Below are 13,184 nucleotides of genomic sequence, written 5' to 3' on the forward strand. Positions count from 1 at the left end.
TCACAGTACCACGCTGGAATTCACTGAGCTCCTGAGAGCGGCCCATTCTTTCACAAATGTTTGTAGAAGCAGTCTGCATGCCTAGGTGCTTCATTTTATACACCTGTGGCCATGGAAGTGATTGGAACACCTGAATTCAATTATTTGGATGGGTGAGCGAATACTTTTGGCAATATAGTGTATGTACCATTTTTAAAGAAAACATGAGTGAGCAGGCAAAACACATTTCTTTTATTTCTTCATATTCATATTCAACTGTAGGTTATAACAGAATGGCACAACCATAAAACAAAACATGGCAACAAAGAAAAAAATGAAATGACCCCTGTTCAAAAGTCTGCATACCTTTAGTTCTTAATACGGTGTATTGCCCCCTTTATAATAATAATTTTCTTTATTTATCACACATTATACATTTGCACATATACAGTGAAATTCTTCTTTTTTTCCACATATTCCAGCTAGGCTGGGGTCAGAGTGCAGGGTCAGCCATGATACGGCACCCCTGGAGCAGATAGGGTCAAGGGCCTTGCTCAAGGGCCCAACAGTGGCATCTTGGCGGTGCTGGGGCTTGAACCCCCAACCTTCTGATCAGTAACCCAGAGCCTTGACCACTGAGCCACCACTGCCCAATGAGCATCATAGGGCATTGATGCTCTTTAGCATCAATGAGAGCATGCAGTCTTTTGTAATAGTTGTCTATGAGGCCCCAAATTCTTGCAGGTGGTATAGCTGCCCATTCGTCTTGGCAAAATGCCTCCAGGTCATGCAAAGTCTTTGGTCGTCTTGCATGAACCGCACGTTTGAGATCTCCCCAGAGTGGCTTGATGATATTAAGGTCAGGAGACTGTGATGGCCACTCCAGAACCTTCACCTTTTTCTGCTGTAACAACTGGAGGGTCAACTTGGCCTTATGCTTAGGGTCACTGTCATGCTGGAAAGTCCAAGAGCGTCCCATGCGCAGCTTTCATGCAGAAGAATGCAAATTGTCTGCCAGTATTTTCTGATAACATGCTGCATTCATCATGCCATCAATTTTCACAAGATTGCCCGTGCCTTTAGAGCTCACACCCCCCCAAAACATCAGTGAGCCACCACCATGCTTCACAGTGGGGATGGTATTCTTTTCACTATAGGCCTTGTTGACCCCTCTCCAAACATAGCGCTTATGGTTGTGACCATGAAGCTCTATTTTGGTCTCGTCACTCCAAATTACAGTGTGCCAGAAGCTGTGAGGTGTGTCAAGGTGTTGTCGGGCATATTGTAACTGGGCTTTTTTGTGGCATTGGCGCAGTAAAGGCTTCTTTCTGGCAACTCGACCATGCAGCTCATTTTTGTTCAAGTATCGTCGTATTGTGCTCCTTGAAACAACCACACCGTCTTTTTCCAGAGCAGCCTGTATTTCTCCTGAGGTTACCTGTGGGTTTTTCTTTGTATCCGGAACAATTCTTCTGGCAGTTGTGGCTGAAATCTTTCTTGGTCTACCTGACCTTGGCTTGGTATCAAGAGATCCCCGAATTTTCCACTTCTTAATAAGTGATTGAACAGTACTGACTGGAATTTTCAAGGCTTTGGATATCTTTTTATATCCTTTTCCATCTTTATAAAGTTCCATTACCTTGTTACGCAGGTCTTTTGACAGTTCTTTTCTGCTCCCCATGGCTCAGTATCTAGCCTGCTCAGTGCATCCACGTGAGAGATAACAAATTCATTGACTATTTATACAAAGACACTAATTGCAATTTAAAAAGCCACAGGTGTGGGAAATTAACCTTTAATTGCCATTTAAACCTGTGTGTGTCACCTTGTGTGTCTGTAATAAGGTCAAACATTCAAGGGTATGTAAACTTTAGATCAGGGCCATTTGGGTGATTTCTGTTATCATTATGATTTCAAAAAGGAGCCAAACAACTATGTGATAATAAATTGCTTTATATGATCACTATCCTTAAATAAAAAAATAAAAAATTGCATGATCAGTCATATTTTCAAAATCAATGCCAAATTTTCACAATTTCTGCCAGGGTATGCAAACTTTTGAGCAAATCTGTAGTACTTTGTACTATCTTAAACAGTCAAAATAGTCTCTTCAAAACTGGGCAGGGATGAGGACAATGGGGGGCCCAGAGACAGCCAATGTGTTGGGGTCTGAGGGATCTCCTACCAAAGGATTCAAATATTTCATCAAGACGTCATCAGTCGAGGGCACTTGGAAATTAATATTAAAATATAAGATCAACAGTTCGTTTTGAAGCTGAATGACAGCAGTCCAGTTTTTGTGTTTAAATATTTTTACATTCAGAATATATAGTGTATGTATGGGACATAGGAGGCCTTTTGACAGATAAAAAACACTGTATGGGGGGTCCATAAATGTAAAAGTCTGAATGGACCAGTTTTATATTTTCCTTAAAGTGAGAATCTACAAACAAACAAACAGTTTACATACAGCAGTGAAGCAAACAGGGTTTCCTTGCCATCCATGATATGACATCTGATTAGTTTTCACACACACACATACACACACACACACACACACACACACACACAAAAAATAAATATATATATATATATATATATGCTGATTAATGAAGCAAAATTTAGATAGACAAAATGTCCTGACACAAACCTGGTTGAGCTGAACCATCTGAATCACATATCAGACAGATGAAGATGGTTTCACTTTGCTTCATTTTTGTTTTCTGCAGTGTGTTTAAGCAAAAGATGGCAGTATCTGGGGTCTCTGCTACCTCTGTTAAAATAACTGTGCCTGTTCTACGTACAGTAATTCAGGCTTTGTGTGCACCTAATGTCTATAGCGCGGAGAGCAGGAATAAGCACGTAGCACTGGACATGCTTTAATCCCGCTCTAGAGATAAATATTTCTCTCTAGCATGGAACGCACTATTCCCACTCCACACACGTATAGACTTATGCTGACACAATAACTCAGCCATGTGTCAGATAACTAGCACAAATATTTAGATCTCGGTCTGAAATGAAGTGTCCTTCGGTCCTGATCCGGACCGGAGTCCACCTATTGAGTACCCCCTGCTGTAGGGTATATACAGTGGATATAAAAAGTCCACACACCCCTGTTAAAACAGCAGGTTTTTGTGATGTAAAAAATGAAACAAAGATAAATCATATCAGACTTTTTGCACCTTTAATGTAAAAATGACAACCTATGCAATGCCACTGAAAACCAAAGTGACACATTTCAGAGAAAAAAAAATTAAATAAAAAAACTTAGAATAACTTAACTGCATACGTGTGCACACCCTTTTATAAATGGGTATGTGTCTGTGTTCAGAATCAACCAATCAAGCTTATGTGAAATAGTACACACTGGTCTTCACCTGAAGTGACTCTGATTAACTCTAAATAAATCTCAGATGTTCTTGTAGGATTTTTCTGACATCTTCTTGGTTGCATGCTACAACAAGAGCCATGGGCCACAAAGAGCTTACAAAGCATCAACGGGATCTCATTGTTGAAAGGTATTGCTCAGGTGAGGGCTACACATTTTTTTCCAAGGCATTAGATATACCATGGAACACAGTGAAAACAGTCATCAACAAGTGGAGAAAGTATGGCACAACAGTGACTTTATCAAGAACAGGACGTCCCTCCAAAATTGATGAGAAGACAAAGAGAAAACTGGTCAGGGAGGCTGTCAAGAGGCCTACAGCAACATTAAAGGAGCTAAAGCTCTTTCTGGCAAGTTCTGGTTGCTCTCTACATGTGACAACTATCTCCTGTATTCTTCATCTGTCTGGGCTATGGGGCAGGGTGGCAAGACCAAGCCTTTTCTGAAGAAATAAAAACATCCAAGCCCGGCAAAAACCTATATTCAGTCTCCCAAAACCATGTGGAAAAATGTGTTATGGTCTGATGGGACCAAGATTGAAATTTTTGCCCAAAATTGTAAAAGGTATGTTTGGCGCAAAAACAACACAGTACATCAGCACAGAACACCATACCCACGGTGAGGCATGGTGCTGGCAGCATCATGCTGTGGGGCTGCTTTTCTTCAGCTGGAACTGAAGCTTTAGTGAAGGTGGAGGGAATCATGAATAGCTCCAAGTACCAGCCAATTTTGGCACAGAACCTTCAGACATCTGCTAGGAAGCTGAAAATTAAGAGATCTTTCGCCTTTCAGCATGACAATGATCCAAAGCACACATCCAAATCAACAAAAGAATGGCTTCAGCAAAAAAAGAGTAATGTTTTGGAATGGCCCAGCCAAAGCCCAGACCAGAATCCTATAGAAAATCTGTGGGGGGACCTGAAGAGGGCCGTACACAGGGGATGACAGATCAGGAACGTTTTAGCAAAGAAGAGTGGGAAAATATTCTCAAACCAAGCTCATAGACTCTTATCCAAACAGACTGAGTGCTGTAATAAAATCAAAGGGTGCTTCAACTAAGTAGACTTTTTATATCCACCGTAGTTGCAAAAGTTTTATTATTATTCAATTATTACTGTTTATTTTTTACTACTACAATTTTGATGTGTCCTTTTGATCTGTCAAGATAACATATATATTTTTGCTACAAATATGCAGCATCATCCTTGTCATTTCCTTGATTGCATGGGCATTTCCCCCACCATCACAAAATTCTGTATGTATTTTCTTATTTCCTGCAATGTAATTCACAAAACCCAATTCTTCGATTTATAATTTGTTGCATATTCATTTTAATGGTTTGAGTAAACCACTGGAATACCCATTTCCATCGACCACTCCCCTATATAGCCCATTACTGAAACACGACCGACTATTACTACAGCGTTAAACATGCTTAATGTATGTTCTTACGCTATCGGTGAAGGAACAAACCTCAGTACCCACAGGGGCAATAGTTACCTTCACACGTCAGTGTGAGCACTGGAAGGGTTTCTCCACAGAGTGTATTTTCTGATGTGACTTTAGATTACCTGACTGTTTTCCCACATTAACTGCACTGATACAGCTTCTCATCGGTGCGCACACATGTGCATTTAGAGTGGCTGCATAACTGAATCTCTTCTCACAGTGAGGACACTTGTACAGTTTCTCCCCTGACCAACAAGACTTCCTTTAGTTCTGAAATAATTGCCACATTCACAGCATTGAAAAGACTTTTCATCACTGTGTGTCTTCATGTGAACTTTTATAGCAGAACGAGAGGTAAAGGAAACCTTCCCGCATTGCTCACAGTGGAACTGCTCCTCTAGTCTGTGCGCTCTTTAATTAAGTGTCCTCTCTTCTGGGGTAGAAAAGCTGCTCTCACATTTGCTGCAGGGGAACAGTGACTGTTCTGAGTATTTTCTTTCATGTATCGTTAAACTTCCCTGCAAGTGTAATTTCTTCCCGCAAGTGATGCAGGAAAGACTCCGTGCTGTAAGATGCTCTTTTGATGTAGAAGAGTGTTCACATCTGAAGGAACCAATAATAAAATCTATTACTTTGATTTATTTGTACCCAAACTGCAAACACTGAAAACAGCAAGGAGAATCTCCCAAGCATGTGAACATGGTTCTTAACAATGTTAAGTCACTGTTGTTACTTAAGCTCAAAGTATACTTCGGTTTTGATGCAAACGCTTCGCATATGTATACAGTCGAATGTATAATCCTTATGAACGTACACAAATACAGTTAAGACGTGTGCTACGACGGCTTTGAAATAGTGGTTGACCGATATGGGTTTTTTAATGGCCGATGCCGACATCCAAAGAGCAAGGTGGCCGATACAATGGCGATATATCACACAACTTAATATAGTAAATAACATAAACATAAAATTGCTAAAATATTAATAAATCTTATTTAGCACCATATTTACTCAATTTCAAACAAAACTAAAAAAAATAAGATTGTATTTTAAATGGTAGTTAGCAGTTTCTTCTGATTTCTGTTTAGTCATAATATTTTTGTAATTTATTTCTGCATGAAGAAATTGTTAATATATTGGAAAGAAGGGTATGACAGTACAGACGATAGTCCAGCAACAACGGATGGCATTTGCACATCTTCTCATAAAAGACCCAATCAAACCAATTGTACATACAGTACACAGTGAATAAGACATTTACTCATAGTGCACGTGAAGCACTCACGTGCAAATCCAGCGTGAGTAGCAATCTCCTGACAGTTTAAATGGCCTGGATCGCCTGTTTGGATTATCACGGAGTGACCATCATGATTTATTAATTATTAGAGGAACATTTGATCTTGATCCTAAAGTTTTGAATCTGGCTGATAGAATATGCACTTCAGAGCACAGATATTAGATGAGCGCTCGATGGGAAGAAAATGCTGGATTTTCGTGAGGTTCGTGTATTGCATCTGTTTAAATGAGATATATGCATATTTGCAGACGGTATATGAAGTTCAATTGATATTTGCCTTTTTATCATTAGACAAAATAGTTAAGTGATTCAGAGAACTGTTGAGGAGAGCGATGGAGAAGGAAACAGGCGAGCACTTTAATGCGTCTGCTGCGGCTCTGATATGCGGACCATTTAAATGACACTGTGTTGCACACCGGTCTATTACTGTAGTAACACGATGGCACGTAACAGTAACTGTGATTGGTCGTTTACATGTCTCAGATGCTCCTTCACATGCAACCAGGCAATTCTCTGTGCCCTCGTGGCCTTAAGAACCCGATTTATCGGCCTCTGTGATATACTGGTCGACCAATACTATGAGATACCTGATTATTTCTCTCCAGGAATTTAGACCCATAAAGACGGTATTGTAAGGATGTTCAGACAATATCTGGTACGAATTTGCAAAACGAACATCCAACGAAATGTCTATTCACCCAGAGACCGAAAAAAACTAAATGAAAAACTATTTCAGCCCAGTACGGTAGGTGGCACTGTTGCATAAATACACATCCTCTTTATATTTGCATATGTATTTTGCTACAAGTATATTCCAAACAGACTCCTGAATGCAACTTTTTATGTCTGGATAATATAAAACAAGGTACAGTGATATAAATACACGTGCAATAATGTACATTACGAAAAGCATGTATAGTATAAAATATGATGCATAATATTAAAAATAATATAAAAGAAAACACATGTTCAAGGTGTTTATTTATGGCATATTTGTATTGAATTCAGGCTTTCTTATGCATGGTTAGGAAAATGTTGTATCAGCTGCATGTCCAATGCCAGTGTTTGTCAGCTGATTAGTGCCAACAACGTGTTGGATTGAGCAGCTGCAGCAGCTCTGGAAAATAAAAAAGCTACTCTCCGTAAAAATCCGATTTGTCGGACCTGGTGTGAATGGCGCCATAGTAATCCATTGTTCCAACTGAAAATCTTGTTTGGAACAAACATTCACACTGTAATATTGGACTGGACTGGAGTTATACAAATGCATGTATCTCCTTATCTCCTCACACCGCGTTCTTGACATGCACATCCACTATAGTTTCCTTTTTTTATCTCCTTTTCTTTACCGGTGTTTGCATCATCATCTTCTTGCATTTCTACATGAAACAAAACGGCCAATGGTGAGTGTCGTCACCTTGTGGATGCACTAATTTGTGCAAATAATTCCAGGCACATGCACAAATGATGTGCATTATTACGTGCAAATTAAGTTGATGTCTCTCGCCTTGTATGCATTTACAACTGTACTTGTAAAAACCAAAGTATACTTTGGGTTTAAGACAGTGAATTATTCACAGATGTATAGACAGATTCTAATCTCGTCTGAATTACAGTTGCAGTCACAAGTTTACATACACCTTTATATATTTAAACTCAGTTTTTCACAATTCCTGACATTTAATCGTAGAAAAAATTCCCTGTCTTAGGTCAGTTAGGATCACTACTTTAATGTGAAATGTCAGAATAATAGTAGAGAGAATTATTTATTTCAGCTTTTATTTCTTTCATCACATTCTCAGTGGGTCAGAAGTTTGCATACACTTTGTTAGTATTTGGTAGCATTGCCTTTAAATTGTTTAACTTGGGTCAAATGTTTTGGGTATCCTTCCACAAGCTTCTCACAATAAGTTGCTGGAATTTTGTCCCATTCCTCCAGACAGAACTGGTGTAACTGAGTCAGGTTTGTAGGCCTCCTTGCTCACACACGCTTTTTCAGTTCTGCCCACAAATTTTCTATCGGATTGAGGTCAGGGCTTTGTAATGTTCACTACAATACCTTGACTTTGTTGTCCTTAAGCCATTTTGTCACAACTTTGGAGGTATGCTTGGGGTCATTGTCCATTTGAAGACACATTTGCGACCGAGCTTTAACTTCTTGTCTGATGTCTTGAGATGTTGCTTCAATATATCCACATAATTTTCCTTCCTCATGATGCCATCTATTTTGTGAAGTGCATCAGTCCCTCCTGCAGCAAAGCACCCCCACAACATGATGCTGCCACCCCTATGCTTCATGGTTGGGATGGTGTTCTTCGACTTGCAAGCCTCACCCTTTTTCCTCCAAACATAACAATGGTCATTATGGCCAAACAGTTCAATTTTTGTTTCATCAAACCAGAGGACATTTCTCCAAAAAGTAAGATCTTTGTCCCCATGTGCACTTGCAAACTGTAGTCTGGCTTTTGTATGGCAGTTTTGGAGCATTGACTTCTTCCTTGCTGAGCAGCCTTTCAGGTTATGTCAATATAGGACTCGTTTTGCTGTGGATATAGATACTTGTCCACCTGTTTCCTCCAGCATCTTCACAAGGTCCTTTGCTGTTGTTCTGGGATTGATTTACACTTTTCGCACCAAACTACGTTCATCTCTAGGAGAAAGAATGTGTCTCCTTCATGAGTGGTATGATGGCTGCATGGTAAAATCATGCAGCCATGAGGCTAAACAAGTCTGCAACCAAGTGCTATGTAGTTGGAAAGTTATCACTGAGCACATATCAAACTACAATTAAAAAGATTAACATTTAAAGGATCATTTAACTTGTGACTCATAATATAAACTAACTTGTGACTTGTAATGTAAAATCGTGTCATGAAACAGCTATAACAGTGATACCTCTTAGAAGATCAAATCAAAGATCATTAAATCTTATGTTGTGTTCTGGTCATTTTGACCAAGATTACTATTTTTGACAACTATTTTTTATTTATTTATTTATTTTTTGGCTTAATCCAACTGGAATACAATTCCTTGACTCTGTTTTCATATGGTATCTGTTTTCACAAAAATTGGCAATTTTATTGGTTTTATTTCATATAGTTACACCTGTTGTGTTCCCAGTCACAAATGACAGGCCACTGGAAATGTATGAATTAGACTACATAATACAGAAATATTAAGTGTTCAGGAGCATTCCAGTCCTTTAGATGAGCAGATACAGTGCATTCATAAAGTATTCAGACCCCTTCATTTTTTCCACATTTTATGTTGCAGCCATATGCTAAAATGCTTTAAATTGTTTTTTTCTTCACATCAGTCTACACTTTCACCACATAATGATAAAGAAAGAAAAAAACATAATTTTGATAACTTTGCAAATGTATTAAAAATAAAAAACTGGGGGGCCAGGGTAGCTCATCGAGTATTGATGCGAAGTCTACCACAACTGGACTCAAGATGACGCCGAGAATGGCTGCTGCGTTGCGAGCTCAGACACAACATTGTAGTTTTTTTGTTTACAATTCTTATGTTTTTTTTGTCTTGGATGTTGTCTGCCTTATTTTCTATGTAATTTCTATGTAATTTCACTATGTAAGTTAACTCATTTTGTACTAAAGTACAGGTTTTCTTTCATTAAAGCACAAAAGATGCTCTGTGAAAATTCACATGTAGGATCATGATTATATCATAATCATCAGGTTTTGCACAGAATTTATGCTGATAATATAATTTGTAATGAAAAATAAACAATTAAATTAGAAAAATGCAAAACAGAAACATTTTCACAAGTGGACTCATACTTCAGGAAATCGCACACATTTGCATGTTTGTTTGCACAACCACTGACCAGGAAAATAAAAAATGGCACTCCATGGGAAAAAGGTTGCCGAACCCTGGTCTAGATTCTAAGCTTTAAAATTACGTCTTGTTCAGAATAAGCAAGAGGTTATTAATTTATTATGAAATTATTATTATTATTTTCAGCAAGGAGTGCCCCCCACTGGCCTGGTTTGAGCTCCGTTCAATAATCCTTCTATCAATGAAATATATATTTTTAAAATACGTTAAAAAAAAATAGTAGTATCATAATTACTAAAAAAAGAAGTTGACAAAAAGATCTAATGCAATGTCTTGGGACAATATATTCAATTTGAGAGATGTATTAACAAAGTTATTGAACATTCAGTGATGATTGATCCAGAAAAACTGTATGCTACTCCAGTCTAACATTATGGGCAGCTCAGTGGTAAAATACGCTGGCTACCACCCCTGGAGCTCGCTATCGAATCCCAGGGTGTGCTGAGCGACTCCAGCCAGGTCTCCTAAGCAACCAAATTGGCCCAGTTGCTAGGGAGGGTAGAGTCACATGGGGTAACCTCCTCGTGGTCGCTATAATGTGGTTCGTTCTCGGTGGGGCGCCGTGGTGAGTTGAGCGCGGATGCTGCGATGGATGGCGTGAAGCCTCTAAACGCGCTGTGTCTCCATGGCAACACGCTCAACAAGATAAGATGCGCGGATTGATGGTCTCAGATGCGGAGGCAACTGGGATTGATCCACCGCCACCCGGATTGAGACGAATCACTATGCAACCACGAGGACTTAAAAAGCACACTGGGAATTGGGCATTCCAAATTGGGTGAAAAAAAAAAAAACCCTGCCTAATATCGTGTAGGTCCCCCCCTTGTGCCGCCAAAACAGCTCTGACCCGTGGAGGCATGGACTCCACAATAGGGCTGCAACTAATGATTTAGTTTTAATAATCGACTAATCTAACGATTTTTAGAATGATTATTCGACTACTGGGTTGATTATTGCAATGATTAATCATTAGCTCTTAACCGAATATCCAGCTTGTGCCTCGAATTAAAAGGTTGTATTAAACGTGCTTACTAACAATAAAGATGAAGAAATCATATTTTAAAAATACCTCTAAATGACATTCACTGAATTACAAGGGAAAAAAAACTTTCTTTTTTATTAAATTTAATTCAGTAAAAAATTCACTGCAAAAAAATAAAAATCCTAACTGTAATCAAGAGTTTTTGTCCTGTTTTCCATTTAAATATCAAAAAATAATATAAAAAGTTACATTTACTTGAGAAGCAACATAATAGATATTTAGATTTGCTTTCAGAGAATGTCTCTTGAATATAAGTGTATTTTTTCACTTGTTCATATTTCTGCCAGTGTAGTAAAGAAAAAAATATACTCATATACAAAATATATTCTCTAAAAGCAAGTCTAAATATCTTATATGCTGCTTCTCAGGTAAATGTATCTTGTTTAAAGTAGGCTATTTTTAGATATTTTAAAATAGTTAAAATATTGTATTCAACATTCTCCAATAACAATTCTTCTGCAGTATAGCTCCTAATGTAAATGTATGTTGTTTTAAAGGAATTTTAGATATTATTTAAAAAAAAAAAAAAAAAAAAGCCAAGACTAAATCAAAAACTTATTTTGTTGCAGTGTATAATGGGCTCACCTTTCTGTTCACTTCAATCCATCTTTAACTCACAAAAACAAACTCTCTCTTCTTAATAGAGCTGCGTATCGCCGAATTTCTTCACAATAAGATGCACACCGTGACACTTACAGTATATTATGATTCAATACGTCACAAGCCATCACGTTATAATCTAGATGCAACAAACGCGCACGAGGGACGAACGTCCCCGTGTCAGAGTGTGTATCAGCTGGGTGCGGATTCAATCTCTCCCCATTCACGTGACTCATAAAAGCGGTGCACAGAGAAATGCCAATTTTGGAGTTTATGACCCACTTCCTTATTATTTGAACTTTGATAAAGGATGAATTAAAGATATAATGCCAGGTTGTTTGCTTTTTAGACGCTCAGACATGCAAGTTTTGCTTAAGAGGAATGCCAGATCTGGCTCTGCCTTATTTCACAATGACAGTGCTTCTGTATTTACTTATTTTGTATATTTGCATTATAATTCCCTCATTCTTCGCGATCTACATCACCTGAAGCTGTTTGGTGCATCTGGACATGTGTTTTCTTCCTCTCCTCAGTCAGGCGCGAGCTGCGGTGCTCCTTTCATGATTAGAGTTTAATGTGATCTCATGTTACATTAAATGACATCAAACAACTATTCGACAACGAAAATGTTTGTTGTCAATTTTTTTATTGTTGACGTTGTTGATAACGTCGACTAATTGTTTCAGCCCTACTCCACAAGACCTCTGAAGGTGTCCTGTGGTATCTGGCACCAACACGTTAGCAGCAGATTCTTTACATCCTGTAAGTTGCGAGGTGGGGCCTCCATGGATCAAACTTGTTGGTCCAGAACATCCCACAGATGCTCAATCGGATTGAGATCTGAGGAATTTGGAGGCCAAGTCAACACCTTGAACACTTTGTCATGTTCCTCAAACCATTGCTGAACATTTTTTGCAGCGTGGTAGGGCGCATATCCTGCTGAAAGAGGCCACTGCCATCAGGGAATACCGTTGCCATGAAGGGGTGTACGTGGTCTGCAACAAACTTTAGGTAGGTGGTCCGTGTCAAAGTAACATCCACATGAATGCCAGGACCTAAGGATTCCCAGCAGAACATTGCCCAGAGCGTCACACTGCCTCCGCCTGCCTGCCTTCTTCCCATAGTGCATCCTGCTGCCATCTCTTCCCCAGGTAAACGACGCACACCCACCTGGCCGTCCACATGATCTAAAAGAAAACGTGATTCATCAGACCAGGCCACCTTCATCCATTGCTCCATGGTCCAGTTCTGATGCTCACGTGCCCATTGTAGGCACTTTCAGCGGTGGACAGGGGTCAGCATGGGCACTCTGACCAGTCTGCGGCTACGCAGCCCCATACGCAGCAACCTGCGATGCACTGGGTGTTCTGACACCTTTCTATCATGGCCAGCATTACATTTTTCAGCAATTTGTGCAACAGTAGCTCTTCTGTGGGATCGGACCAGATGGGCTAGCCTTTGCCCCCCACGTGCATCAATGAGCCTTGGGCGCCCATGACCCTGACACCGGTTCACCAGTTGTCCTTCCTTGGACTACTTTGGTAGGTACTAGCCACTGCATACCGGGA

This window comes from Myxocyprinus asiaticus, chromosome 8, assembly GCF_019703515.2.
Source record: "Myxocyprinus asiaticus isolate MX2 ecotype Aquarium Trade chromosome 8, UBuf_Myxa_2, whole genome shotgun sequence".
Taxonomy (NCBI): domain Eukaryota; kingdom Metazoa; phylum Chordata; class Actinopteri; order Cypriniformes; family Catostomidae; genus Myxocyprinus; species Myxocyprinus asiaticus.